At 44.5% G+C, this 13,803-nt stretch overlaps 1 protein-coding gene across 1 annotated transcript in view; it reads left to right on the top strand.

Moving 5' to 3' along the window:
* The window catches only part of LOC119171524 (atrial natriuretic peptide receptor 1-like), a 642,832-nt gene that overhangs the window by 121,154 nt on the left and 507,875 nt on the right, over positions 1 to 13,803 (top strand). The window lies entirely within an intron of this gene.

Here is a 13,803-nt window from a genome sequence, read left to right as displayed (position 1 = left end):
TAGGACATTCTGAGGAAACTATCCTCAAAAGGACACTACGTGTGCACTTACAAAATGTAAGGGTGGGCTCTCAGTGATTTTCATTTTTTTGTGCATTGTCAACATTGTGAATGGTTTGTTTTTAGGTAGTGGAATCGAAAACTTTGCACCACAGAAAGTTGTGCACCTTGGGTCTGAAAGAGCGAGGAAAGTGCTCGTATGGGATTAGTTGTTCTTTGCTTTTACATCCATTTTTTTGTTTATTGCAGTGCGTTCCTGTGTGCCAGCGACAATGTCTCCATCAATGAAGTACAAGCAAACCATTAAACATCTGCAAGCCAAAGTAGCAGCACAGCGGTAAACTATCAAAAGACTGCGGAGACAGCCTCACCAAGCACCGTCATCGACTTCAAAGGCCCTTGGAGTTATCCGACCGCACGTCACCGAGGAGGTTTTTAAATTTCTTTCTGCACATGTTCGCTTGAGGCCCAAACGCAAGGGCAAGCGGTTTCCCGTGTGGTTCAAGAAATTCGCTCTTCACTTAAACTTCCGAGGTCCGCGAGCATACCGATTCCATATTTTTCTTTGCCCTCCCGGCGTTCATTAAAGAGGTGGCTAGCTAATGTAAAGATGACTCCAGGCATAATTCCAAAAATCCTTTCTTCCATTGCAACAAATACTCAAGCTCGGAATGAACGGGACCGAGTGTGCACTTTATTTTTCGACGAAATAGCACTCAAAAAGAATTTGTACTATGATGCTGCAAGAGACGTTGTCCAGGGTTTTACAGATGATGGCACTCATCGCACTTCAACCATCGCTGATCGAGCACTGGTTTTTCTTCATGTTGGTGTTTCGAGAAAGTGTGTTCAACCGGTTGCTTTTACTATAGGGCACACATCAACACCATCATCTGTTATGCATAACTTGCTGGTGTCACTCATTTTGGAGCTTAGGAGCATTAATATTGCAGTGAAAGCAGTCATTTGTGACCAGGGCAGTTCAAATGTAAGTCTCACTAACCAACTAAGAGTGACTGTAGCAAAGTCTTTTTTTGAAGTTAATGGTGATCGGGTGTATTACATTTTTTGATGTTCCGCATTTAATTAAAACAACGCGCAATAATGTCCAAGCACACAAGTTATACATTGGGGATGACATCGTTAACTGGTCGCACATTGTAAGCCTTTACCAATCCTCACATGAGTTGCGGTTGTGATTGGCTCTGAAGTTGACTGAACGGCACGTTCATCAGAAACCTTTTTCTAATATGAAGGTCAGCAGAGCAACTCAGGTCCTCAGTGCATCAGTTTCGATTGCTATCACGGCAATGGTGTATGCGAAGGTGCTGTCTGCCTCGGCCATCACTACAGCTCAATTTTGTGATCGTATGGACAGGATTTTCGGTGCCTTGAACAGCTCGAGTAAAAGAAGAACTTCGCAAAAGCTGCGGCATGCAATCATGAAAAATGATTCAGAGCTGATTGACTTCCTCCAAGGTCAGCTTCCCTGGATTGCATCATGGCAGTTTGTTGGCAGACGTCAACCACAAACCATCGTAGGTTGGCAAATTACAATTCAGGCAATTTGTCAACTATGGGACGACCTCTCCAAAAATTACAATTTTGAATACCTGTTAACATGCAGGCTTCAACAGGATCCTCTGGAGAACATATTTGGCCACATTAGGCAAAAACAGGGTTGCAACACCAACCCCAATGTAGCACAATTTATTTGTGGCCTGAAGCACATCTACATAAGAAAACTCTTCAAGCTGTCAGAATACGGAAATGTCGAGGATGATGAATGTGACCTCCTCCAGGAGCAGCTCTCGCCATTCTCTCTCACCAGTGCGTCTCTTGTGGATAATGAGGAGTGTGCACAGCCACAGCCTGACGACTTTCCCGCTCTAGACGATCTCTCTGAACTTGCGACCAACATTCACTCCCATATTATCGATGACTCCGCTGCATATTATGTAGCTGGTTTTCTCATCAAACACTTCCTTCGGTATGCATGTGACGGTTGCAGTTGCCCACAGTAACTGAAAGACGACAGTGAGACGCTTAAGGGTACCCACCAGTATTTCACAATGCTCAAAGCATACCACGTCCCCAGCAAACTTTTTGGGAATCTCACTGTGCCATCAGAAGCAGCTTTTGCATACGTACAACAACTTGAATCCCACTTTCTTGCCATAATTGAGGCCACTGCACATCACCTGAAAGTGTGCGATGTTTTGTATCACCATCTGTCAAGTGTTGGCGATTTTCATTTCTGCTCTGCTGGGTGTCGCGCGAAGTTTCTGAAAATGTTTTGCCGGGTTCGTTTATGTTGGCATGTGCGTTTTGTGAACCGAAACTTGGATAGGGTTAGGTTCCAGTCTTCAATCTCAGGCATACAGCTTGACAAGTTCAAAGGTTGGCAATTAGCGGCGGGTTTACACTAAAGTATTCGAGTTGAGCCGAATCCTGCAATAACTTTGTTATGTTATTACTTCGTTACAGCAAACCTCATTATGGTCTTATATGTTTATATTCAGTTCAACTGGACTAACCACTCCTTCGTTGCATACATTGTTTTGGTTACCCGCTATGAGGAGTAGGGACACTGTGTATTCGCTCGAAGTGATTTGCATAACCTTAAAAAGAATGTTGGGTATCCTGTCTGTATTTTTGTAGCGAATGCGGGCGAACTGTACACTTTACTGTGGGTCGCTTGGTCACTGTGTATGCTTTATCTCTCCAGCTCAAGTAATATATCGATAACAAAACCGCTTGTTCAAATATCTTCGAGCGGGTAAGGAACACAGTATGGAGTTGGGCACGGTTCACGTTATCACGCCTTTCGTATTTTAGCTTCTCATCAACCTCCTCATCTCGCCCACCACAATTTTCAAAAGAATACCCAAACTTGTAGCGTTTGATGGGGCTGCGGACGCTGCCATTTTATTTTTATATAGCTTGTGAGTGATAACGCGTGATTTAGAGCCTTTGTGAAAAATAATGAGCCAAAGTGGTTTCCTTCTGCTATTTATTAGCCCTGTAATACCGCTCTCGTAGCACCAATTAAGGTCCACAATTCTGGATAAGTGATGACTACAATCTATTTTAGCTCGCAAGCGTCACAGCAACACCCAGACGCAAATCCCTTGGGATCTTAAGTTTTTGATGAAGGCGACACATAAGAAGAGCCACAAGACCTGCCAGTGTTGTAGCATAAAGTTTGTCTTTCACGTAGTGAGCAAGCTGCAAAGCCCTACCTTTCTGAGGACAAGCAGGCATCAAGTCTGCTTTTTTTTTAATTTTGGGCTAGCTGTTCTTAAGCACAGCCAGCACACTGCACCTTTGCCTTTTTGCTATATTGTGTCGTGTGGTTTCTGTATGCTCTTTTTTTCTATGCATTATTTCGGTTGACCCCAGGCGTGATTCGCGACTTCATTGCTGTGTATATGTCACTTCTTCCTTCTTCATCAGCATTGTGCGCTGTGTTTTTACCATAGATCCTTACTTACCCACTGGCCCGGTGTGTCATACTTCGCCAGCTTCTCGGCTTCTGCTAACTCTAGCGATGTGTGCGTTGCCTGTGTTCTCTCTGTATTTGTTACAATATTTGTTACAATTTATTTGTAAGGTGAGATGCATTTATTGTCTACCTCTGTCATATTGTGCTTTTTATATTCTCAGACTCTACCTTGCCTTTGAATAAAACATTGCGGATGCTCTGTCTCTTTGACTGATATATACATTGATCACTTGTTCAAAAAGAAAAACACAAGCGCGATGAATAAAACCGTAGTGAATTACCATTACCTGCATCTCTTTTTATTATAACTTAATCGAAATAAAAATTACGTCACGACCAATTCGCACGAACCACTGAACAAAACAAAACAGGGAATCGCTAATTCGAAACGACCTACAAAAACTATCCATTTGGGCGATGAAAAGTGGTCTAAAATCATGAACTTTTGTCATAGCCAAACGTCGGTTACGCAAAGTAATTCAAAATTTGCGCCAGTGAAACCGAAACAGGAAGCTCACGCCACTTGCTCTCACCAACCACCAGGTGTGCTAGGGTTGATTGGGCCGCTGGGGTCTAGGGAGTGTCCACTCTTAACCTTTTTTTTTTTATTTATCTATGCTACTACTACGACTACGAGGGACGAACGGGTGCCGCTATAAGGAGCTTCGCCCCTGAAATTGCTGTCCCACGCGTTGCGACGCGTGCGCCCGCGCTTACATCGGGATCGCGGCGTCTTGTACGTCATGGGCACCTACCGCAAATGTGCGTTCGAGAGAACGTGAAGGCGACGATGCTCGCTACGGCGGCCGCGCTTGCGAAAGGAGCACGCTGATCACACATAAGTAACATTTGTAAATGCTGTTCGCGCTCGTCCGCATGTGTGTTCGTTCCATGCGTCCTTCTTTGGGTTTGAGCAGAGCACTTCAGGCGTCGAGCTGTTGCAGTTCGCGCTCATCATCTGTATGTTATTTTCGTGCTCCTTTCTGCTTGAGGAATGAACTGAAAGTTTCTAGCGTCCGGCCGTTCTTCACACGACATTGCAATCTGTTGCTATGGCACTCATTCCTTGGAGCTTGTAGTGAAAAAGCAAAGACAAAATAAATGCTCAACTACCTTTCTGTAGGCACGTTTTACTTCCGTATTTTGTGATTTCTATGACAGAGGGATCAGTCATGCTTTTTACAGTGAAAGCTGTTATCAGATCCACTTTTCGGGTCACGCGCAGTTGGATGTTGTCTGCCGCCGCCGGTATCCGTAACCACGTCGCGCGAGGTTGAAAAAAAAAACCTAGCTTTAATGGCACAGTGGGGCTCAAACCCGGGTCCGCTGGGGGCCAGCCCAGTATTCTGCCACTGAGCTACACCGTTTTTTTTCTTTGTTTAACACTGAGCTACACCGGTGCTTGTGACTTGTTATCAAACTTGCATTAGACAGGCTTGATGTCGGGAAACCAATCGCGTTAATACTACTTATAAAGCGTTTTACATCAGCGGAAGAACAACCAGCCGTCGCAGAATGTGAATAGCGTTACGAGTGGGCCGTCCAATGCTCCAACCTAATACAAAAGTTTCTTCTCGTTTTCCTATTGACTTTGGCGCATGCCTACTTCAGTCATAATTCCTCATCGTCGTCAGCAACTGTATGCACAATGGGAACAAAATTCCTAGCAAGTGTTTAGCGGATACCACGGTTCTTAGAAGAATGACAAAAAATAGCATAGCGAATGGCGGCCTACTACCTAAAAGTTTAATATTAATGCCCTAGTGGGCACCAAGCTACTGCGCTTGTAGTAGTTACCCAATGAGTGTTTTGAAAAGGCTCTGAAATTTCGCTCTTCCAGCTTTCGCTGTGACTGCGCTGCGCCTACTGCGCAGGCCTGGCGTTTCTTGCTTTTAGTAGTTGTTCAGTTTGACAACTCTGTACAGGTGGAAGGAGGAAGGACACATTTAAATGAAGAGCAAGTTTGCAAGGCAATGTAATATTTGTCGACAATCCTACGGCGCTACCTATAGTGGTCTCAAGTAAGCGTACTGATATGTTCTGTACACGTAGACAATTTTAAAACTGAGTGCGTAGCCTTTCGTAGGTGATATTCTCACCGTCCAAAGTCATAATATGAAGCGGATGAGCAAACGAAAAAATAAAGAACGATGCTTTATTGCCAACGTTACGGCTGCGGACCGGCCTTCGTCTGGGCATACATGCATATGACACTAACACGAACTTCTTAAGGACATGGCATAGGGCCTCCCCCCCCCCCTTATTGTAAATAATCACTCTTAATAAATTTTGACATACATACATACATACTAACAAACAGATATTCAGGCATGCACAGAATTTGGTATATGCCAGAGCAGCAATGCGCGATACAGAATGTGTGGCAAGGTGAAATGAAAACATAAGCTACAAATGATATGAAGGATGCTTATGATATCGCAACATTTGTGAACAAATTAAAATAATGAAAATAAAAGCATTATAATGCCTAGTCGCGTTCGTTTTTAATGAAATAGAGAAGAGCATAATATCACCAGTGATGCCACAATGTGGTAACGAAGTGTACATGCGTTTTAGTCAACTAACTGCGGTTGCCGATGTCACCGAAACGTGATCACAGCCATAAATAAACGTGTATGTGGGCTACGGTGGTTGATTTATTTGATTTGCTGGCAAAAATATAAGCCTCCCTGGGCTTTCGTTTATTGCAGACGCTATGGATTTAAATTTATGAATAAGAAAAGATTCACAAACTTTTCTTTCGTAGTGTGATTTAAAACTAGATTCGAGTATTGGGGCACTTATGTTGTGAAAACAGTGGCCTGAGGTAGCCAAGTGTTTGGGGAGGGGAAGGCTAGGCAGACCCAAGACGTGTGACCTTGTGATTATGAAAGCGCAACCGGAAAGCCGTCTTCGTTTGGCTAGTATATTGGAGGTTACACAATGAGCATTCAAGCAAGTAGGTTACATTTTTCGTGCCACAGTCGAAATTGCCTTTTATCCAGAGAGTGAAGTTTGACACAGCGCTCTTAACGATTCGCGACGTGGTCAGGGGGGGGGGGGGGGGCACAATTTGCAGCGTGCCTTTTTACATGGATGACGCCCCACATGAACTGGCGCTGTTATTTTGAACGACTAAGTATGTCTCGTCGGTTTTTCTATCGGTGATGAAGTGCTCGTAGAGGCTCCAGCAAGACGTCTTTGGGACGACCGTTCTGCATTAGTATGTTGCGCTTTTTCAGGATCGTGTTAGCTTTTGGAATCGACGCAGAATGTGTGAGAATTGAATTGATGTGCTTCCGGTCCGTGGATTCTTTAACCGATTTTAGAAGAGCTCTTTGGTCCATTGCATCGGCGTGCATGATCACGTTGTCTACAATCTGAGGCGGGTACTGTAGTACAGCTAGGGCATCACGAAAGTTATCGCAGCTCTTAACAAAGTCTGAAGTTTCGGAGCACTGCCTTTCGAAGTGAAGTCCATAACTGTATGGTATATTCGTCTTAGAATGTTTAACTCGACTGCTTTTGAAATTAAGGTATCGGCGAATGTTGGTGGTTTTTTCGTATACTTTAGTATATATTTTTTCGCCCCCCCAAAAATACTGGGACATCCAGAAAACAAACGGATTCCTTCGAGTACGATTGTGACGATGAAATGGATGGGTGAACCTTGTTAAAGTCATGAGTTCCCTTCGCGGTAGTGCCAGATAAAAAAAAATGTCGCTTATAAAATGTTCGTAGTAGTACGGCTGCAGTCCGCACATTGAATGAAAATGATTTTCTAATCGGTCGATAAATATTTTCGTGTAGCTCGGGCCGATTTTGGTGCCCATTGAAGTGCTACTGGCTTGTATGTAGTGGACACCGCCAAACTCAAAATTGTTAAGCTCCGGGATGAGTTCTGATAATGTGGCTAATGTACTGCTATCAACAGATTTGTGATATGATGAGTCGTCATAAGCATCCACTACTGCACGATCCGTCTTTGTAGGGAATATTAGTGCAAAGTGACGCAACATCTAATGTTGCCAGCAATGTGTCAGCAGGGACATTTAGGTCGATGATGTTTAGTTTATTTATTTTATTTGGGCATTCTTACAAAAATGCCCACGAAGGGGGCAAAAGGAGAGAGCGTCCCCTGACTAGGCCCATTCTTCTTGAAGCACCTCGGGCAAGTACAGCAGAACAGTACATAAAATATTCAAAATTATACATGCAAATTATAAAAAACAATGACCATTACAACAAGCGCAGAAAATATTGGTTAAAGATTCAAACAAAGATGTTCCTTATTGATAAATACAAAGACGTTATCGTCACTATTAACATATATTGAAATACGTACAATTTGTGTGTATATGGTAAACAATGACAAAAAACAAAGATTACAACAGACATATTTGATACATCTCCAATCTTCAGCAGACGCACCCTATAAGTGGATTTGGATTATTACATTCGTAATTTGCTTCTTAAATTTTGTACTGTTTTTCGTTTTCTCTATTATTCTATTACTTCAGCAATCTTGTTGCACAGTAAAACACTTTGGTTAACAATTGACTGCATGCCATAGTTTGTCCGACACATCGGCCCGTGGTTTACACTAAATTTGCAGAGTGAGCGCGAACAGGTCGCGGCCAAAAGTCAGCGCTTTCAGTGAACGCGAGACTCCGTCATGCGGCGATTTCTACCGCCGCGAATATGTCGCGGCGTTGCCTGCGTTTCGGGCCAACATCAAAGCCGCTAGGGACTAGCACGTGCGCAGAAACGCTCTCCAGAGTGTACGCGCGTCCATCTTCTCATCACCTTTCAAGGTGGCGTTTGGGCGCCTCAATCAGTTCCGTTGCCTGCTGCCTTTGGAGGGTCTGAACGGCACGCGCACGACATCACACCTCGAGTCGGCTGCGTCGCCGTTACGCATACAAGTTGCTGTCGATGACCCGACCACAGACGAAGCCGCCCATTTGACTACGCGTGAGCTCGCCGCACAACCGTGCTTCACGATTGAACGCGACACCCCGTTCGCAAAATAACGGAGGTCCTACGTACCACGCCCAGTAATTCGGTGCCCGGCCTGGATAACATAACTCCCTCCCTCATAAAGGAGCTATTTTGAACATATCCGGCACTCTTCTTGACGTTTTTCAACGCTGCATGGACACTCGGACACTTCCCGAGATGTTGGCGTCGAGCACGAGTCTCATTTACATGCCGGGAAGGCCTCCGGAGAATACTTCGTCTTACCGCCCTATCTGTGTAAGCTCCGTGTTCGGAAAGACCTTAGAGCGGCTAATAAATGGCAGACTACGCTACTTCTACGCTCGCGGACTAATAAATCCGAACCAATAAGGAAGGATTAACGCGTGGACGCAGTTCCGTGATGGCACTGCATATGCTGAAACAACAGCTGATAGAGTACAAGAACCCTCGTACACCTGCCCTTCTCATGTCTATACATTTCCATGGCGCGTTCGACAGCGTGTAGCACCCACACGTCTTACGGTGTTTCGTCGACCGAAGGCTTTCAAGTGGACTATACCATATACGACGAACGTTTCCTGAGGAATGCTACGTATTTGTCTAATCGCACGCAGGACCTTCTCTTGGGAGCCCGCAAAAATCACCACTTCCTCCGCCTTTGTGGAACGTGGTAACAGACAGCCTTCCATTATTGCGCTTGCCTCCTCGAGTGCGTACAGGCATACGCGGACGATGTCGTCGTCGTCATTCCCGCTCCATCGCCTACAGTGCTGCTGCAAACAGCTACAGAAGTTTTAGCTCGGATTGCAAAATGGACTCAGTCTGTTAAAGTATCAATCAATAGCAACAAGACTTTCTGCATTTCTACTCGCCAATGGCGTCGGCGGTATGACTCATGCCCGTTTCCCTGTGTGCCCACCCGGTGCTCCCAGGCCTCTCGAATTGAAAGATTCAGGTCGCATACTGGGGGTAGTCTGCGACAGTAATCTGCCCTTTTTAGGGGCGAAGCTCCTTATAGCGGCACCCGTTCGTCCCCCGTAGTATGTAACAAGTATAACATTTTGACCTCGAAGGTGGTGCCGGTGAGAGACTTCTTCTGTGCGTTGTTGAACAATAAAAAATAGTGCTTAATGTACATGTCAATGGCTGCTAATGGGGAATGAGAAACAGGAGCATTCGGCTTTATTTAACGCGCAGGCTGCGATCACCATTAGCAGCCATTGGCATGTACATTGAGCACTATCTGACAAGAAAGGGTTGCTACGTTATACTCGCTGGGTGTAACCTCCTTAGCTTTAGAAAGGTTTAGCGAGCGTTGAGCCGCAGTGCCATGAATACAATGAGCTTGTATATACCATGAATGAACTCGAGGTGGTTACAAATGGGAAGTAGATACGAGGCGCAAGCCTTAAGAAAGTAAAAGCCGAATTCTCCGCCTCTCATTTCCCATTAGCAGCCATTGGCATGTACATTGAGCACTACCTGACTGAAAAAGTTTGCTACGTCATACTCGCTGGGCGTAACCTCCTCGGTTTTCGAAAGGTTTAGCGAGCGTTCGGCCGCAGTGCCATGAATACAGCGAACTAGTATATACCATGAACTCGAGGTGGTTAAAGGTGGGAAGTGGACCCGAAGCGCAAGCCGTAAGAAAGTGTGCGTGTGCCTCCTCTCGTTTAGTCCTTGGAATGTCCGCTGGATGGCGGTGCTTCTATATGGGGAATATATGATGAAAAGATGCGAGATGGTGGTACTTGGAGTGTTGAATAGATGGACGAACGGACACATAGACAGATGCATGGATGGACGCATGAACGGACGCTAGGGGCGGCTGCATGGACGAACGCAGGGACGGACGCACGAACAGACACCCGCACGGACGGGCTGATGGACGCATGGACGGACGGAAGCAAGAACGAATGGACAAACGAATTCTTCGCCCCACTCTCCATCATTCACTTCGTGGATATGCTGCCATTTTTTTTTATGTCAAGCAGACGCCATAAAGTCACAACACTCGCGGCTCATGTGGCAGCATTCTACGCAATGCGAACATCATCGGTCCTACCGAAACAATGAGTTTTAATATACAGCCAGGTGGTGCTTCCGGCGCTGACCTACGCTTATCCTATATGGTGCGGAGAGTACCATGCTGATGCAATGCATATAGCTACACATGCACACAATGACACATACTACACATAGTACGCTGATAGAGTGAACTCAATGAACAAGAGTAAAATGAACCATTCTGTTTAGAAAAAATTTATTGCCACAAACGTCAATAACACTCAACAGAACATTTCCGTCTTAGACATACTCTAACGATGATGACAAGACAGACGTCATTTACATGAACAAAAAACATGTACATTCGATGATTCACACAAACGCAACCACAAAATACTTCAAGGTAAACAAGAGACAAATAAAATATAAATATGTACATTTTGCATATTTACATGTTGGCATGCCATTCTACAGAGCGGCACACACTTAGACGTGTTTACTCACTCCCTACTATGAAAGCGCTCAAGCTTATGTAGGGATCAATTTTGGCTGACCTTAGTGGCACAAGTTAAAAGTAAGATTTCGTCAACTTTTTTTACGTTTTGTGACCATACAACAACATGCGCACTCGTAAATGTGTTGTGTCTGATGCTTAGACAAACGGCAGTTTATGAAGCATTGCACAATGATGAACGGAATAATTACTAGAGCTTATCAGGTTTTCGCGAAAACGATTATCCCGAACCATGTATAGAATCTCAACAGCATTCAGAACGCTGCGCCATCTCTCGACCACTGCCACAGTTTTTTTTTTTTTCTTGAAGCCTCCGAGAGTGCAAACGCTTGCCTTGCGCTAGCCATTTCGGAGGTCCCGTCTTTCTTTTTTTTTTTTTTCCACTTGTTACTTGGAGAGGGCGCCGCATGCAGACCAGACTTTGTCTCCATCGTGGTAGGTGTTATGTGGTCGCGTCGACCTTGTTCAGTTGTTTCGTGTTAACGTTTGCTTATATTCTTTTGACGTGCTTACCACAAGTGTGACCGTTAGCCATGGATACAGTACACCGCTAGCCCTTCAATGACAATGTTTTCGGTGCGGTAACGACCATCCTAGCAGTTACAACGCACGTTACAACGCGATGACGCACGTTACAACGCGGGTCTTGCGAGCGATATAAGCGATGACTTCGTATCCGACGGTATTTTATCGTGAGCGATGACAGTGGCTGTTGGCGTAGCGGCAGCTTTATTACTTCAGTGGAGCAACTAGCGCTGCAGTGCGCAAATTTACTATAACGCTATAGCATACTGTGCCTACATACTTTTCTGCTTCAGATGCCTCTCGCGATTCGCCTCGCGTGTCAACTTGCAGTCATAGTGTGTGCCACAATTTTGTTGTTAGCGCTGTGGCTGTGGTGGTTACTATTACTCTGGATTTGGAATCCTCTTTTCACAAAGGTGAGTGAGTGTTAGTACTTACCTGCTGTGCACAGCTGTTACTAGAAGTGCATTTTGTGTTGAGTTTCTCATGACAAAGGAGAATCATGGACGAGGAAGGCATACTGCACGCGTGCATAATTCTGTCTTACCTCTCAGTGCTGGCATGGGCAATTCAAAACGCATGCGATTGAGAATTTGGTTTAACTAGCAGAATTCATTGGTTTGCTTTTCACAAAAGTGTAGGTATGATAATGTTTAAAACGTTTCTGATGGTTGTAACCCAGTCTGGCAAATAAACGCTCGGTAAAACTTCGCAGCCTGTTTCCCTTTTTGCTTTCACCTGCCGTGGTAGCATAGCCTTATTGGGTGTCGTGACTAGGCTGGAGGACGCAGGTTCGACTTTCGGCCACGGCGGCCGTATTCGAAGGGGTGTAAACTGCAAAGAACATCCATATGGCGGTGGTGGCACGTATAACTCTATCAATTGTATATGATTGTGCTTTCACGTATGGACTGTACAGTAGTATCAGGTTTTCTAGAATGTTGAAAAATTAAGTGTGATGCCTTTTTATGCGCCTCGTTGAATTCAGGAGTGTTGTTGGCGCCGTGCAAAACTAAAAATGCGTGGGCTTACCAAGTAAGTCGACACCTAAAAAATCCATTATTTGTGCACAGTCTAAGGTAAGCGATAAAGCAAGACTGCTTGGAAAGCAGAGCTGCTTATATTCGTGACAAATTGGTAGTAGAAACAACGCGACCACACACGGAAGTGTGCGTAGCATCGTGCGAGTGCCTGGCGATAAAAAATGAGAGGCTTTTACTCTACACCAATAAAAAAAAACGTCACTCCTGCATTGCTTGCATCAGTCTTAGGTAAAAGTAATCGCTCGTGATTGGCCGCGGCTGGCTAGGCTCGGCGTGCACATGTGTGCGCGCAAGACCCCCGTGATTGAGGAGAAACTTGAACACTGAAGGAAGAACGTTGCTCCTTTGGTCCTTGCCGCGAGAGGGCGCCACGGGTAAAGCGCCCGAAAGAGAGGAGGTCGCTGTGCAGAAGGAGAAACAGAGCCCGTTTCTCCATTCTCGCTCCCCTCTTTTTTTTTTTTTTTTTAGTAAACATTGATATCTTCAATCGAAGGTTATCCACATGCTCGGACTAACTAAGGTCGCTTTGAAAACATACGCCCAGGAATTGAATTTTATTTACCTGAGAAATACTCTCACCATTGAAAAGTAAAAAAAAAAATGTATGATCTGTAGGTCTATTTTTCTGCTCGAAGAGCATAATTTAGCTTTTTTCGTATTTAATTTTAACTGGTTCACTGCAAGCCATAATTTTATTTCATCCAACCAGGAATTCGCAGTTGTCTCAATATCGGAGAGATGTCCACCAGAAAAGAATACATTAGTATCATCGGCGTACATGACTATGTTTGGTGTAGAAGGAATGCTTACGATGTCGTTGATTTTCAATATAAAAAGTAAAGGACCCAGTATAGATCCTTGTGGAACACCATACTTAATTACCCAAGTCAGATTTAAAATTATGAAGCTGCACATACAGTTTTCTTGCCCAGAGGTAGCTTTTCATTAGGTCAAGCCCAATCCCGCGTGTTGCATACATATGTAACTTTTTAATTATTACGTCATGCTTTATTGAATCGAAAGCTTTACGGAAGTCAAGAAATATTCCTACAGTGTAAAGCTTTTTTTTAAGTTTTGAAGTAGGCTGTCCTTAATACGGAGTAAGGCAGTCTGGGCTGATCTACCTGGCTGAAATCCGAACTTTTCTTCACAAATTATGTTTCTGTTTGCTGTAAAAGAATACACCCTCTCATAAATCAAGCGTTCAGCGACCTTTGAGAAAAGGGGTAA

Source organism: Rhipicephalus microplus, chromosome 4 (genome assembly GCF_043290135.1).
Source record: "Rhipicephalus microplus isolate Deutch F79 chromosome 4, USDA_Rmic, whole genome shotgun sequence".
Taxonomy (NCBI): domain Eukaryota; kingdom Metazoa; phylum Arthropoda; class Arachnida; order Ixodida; family Ixodidae; genus Rhipicephalus; species Rhipicephalus microplus.
The sequence above is the reverse complement of the archived record's forward strand: the minus strand, read 5'-3'. Positions and strand labels throughout refer to the sequence as shown.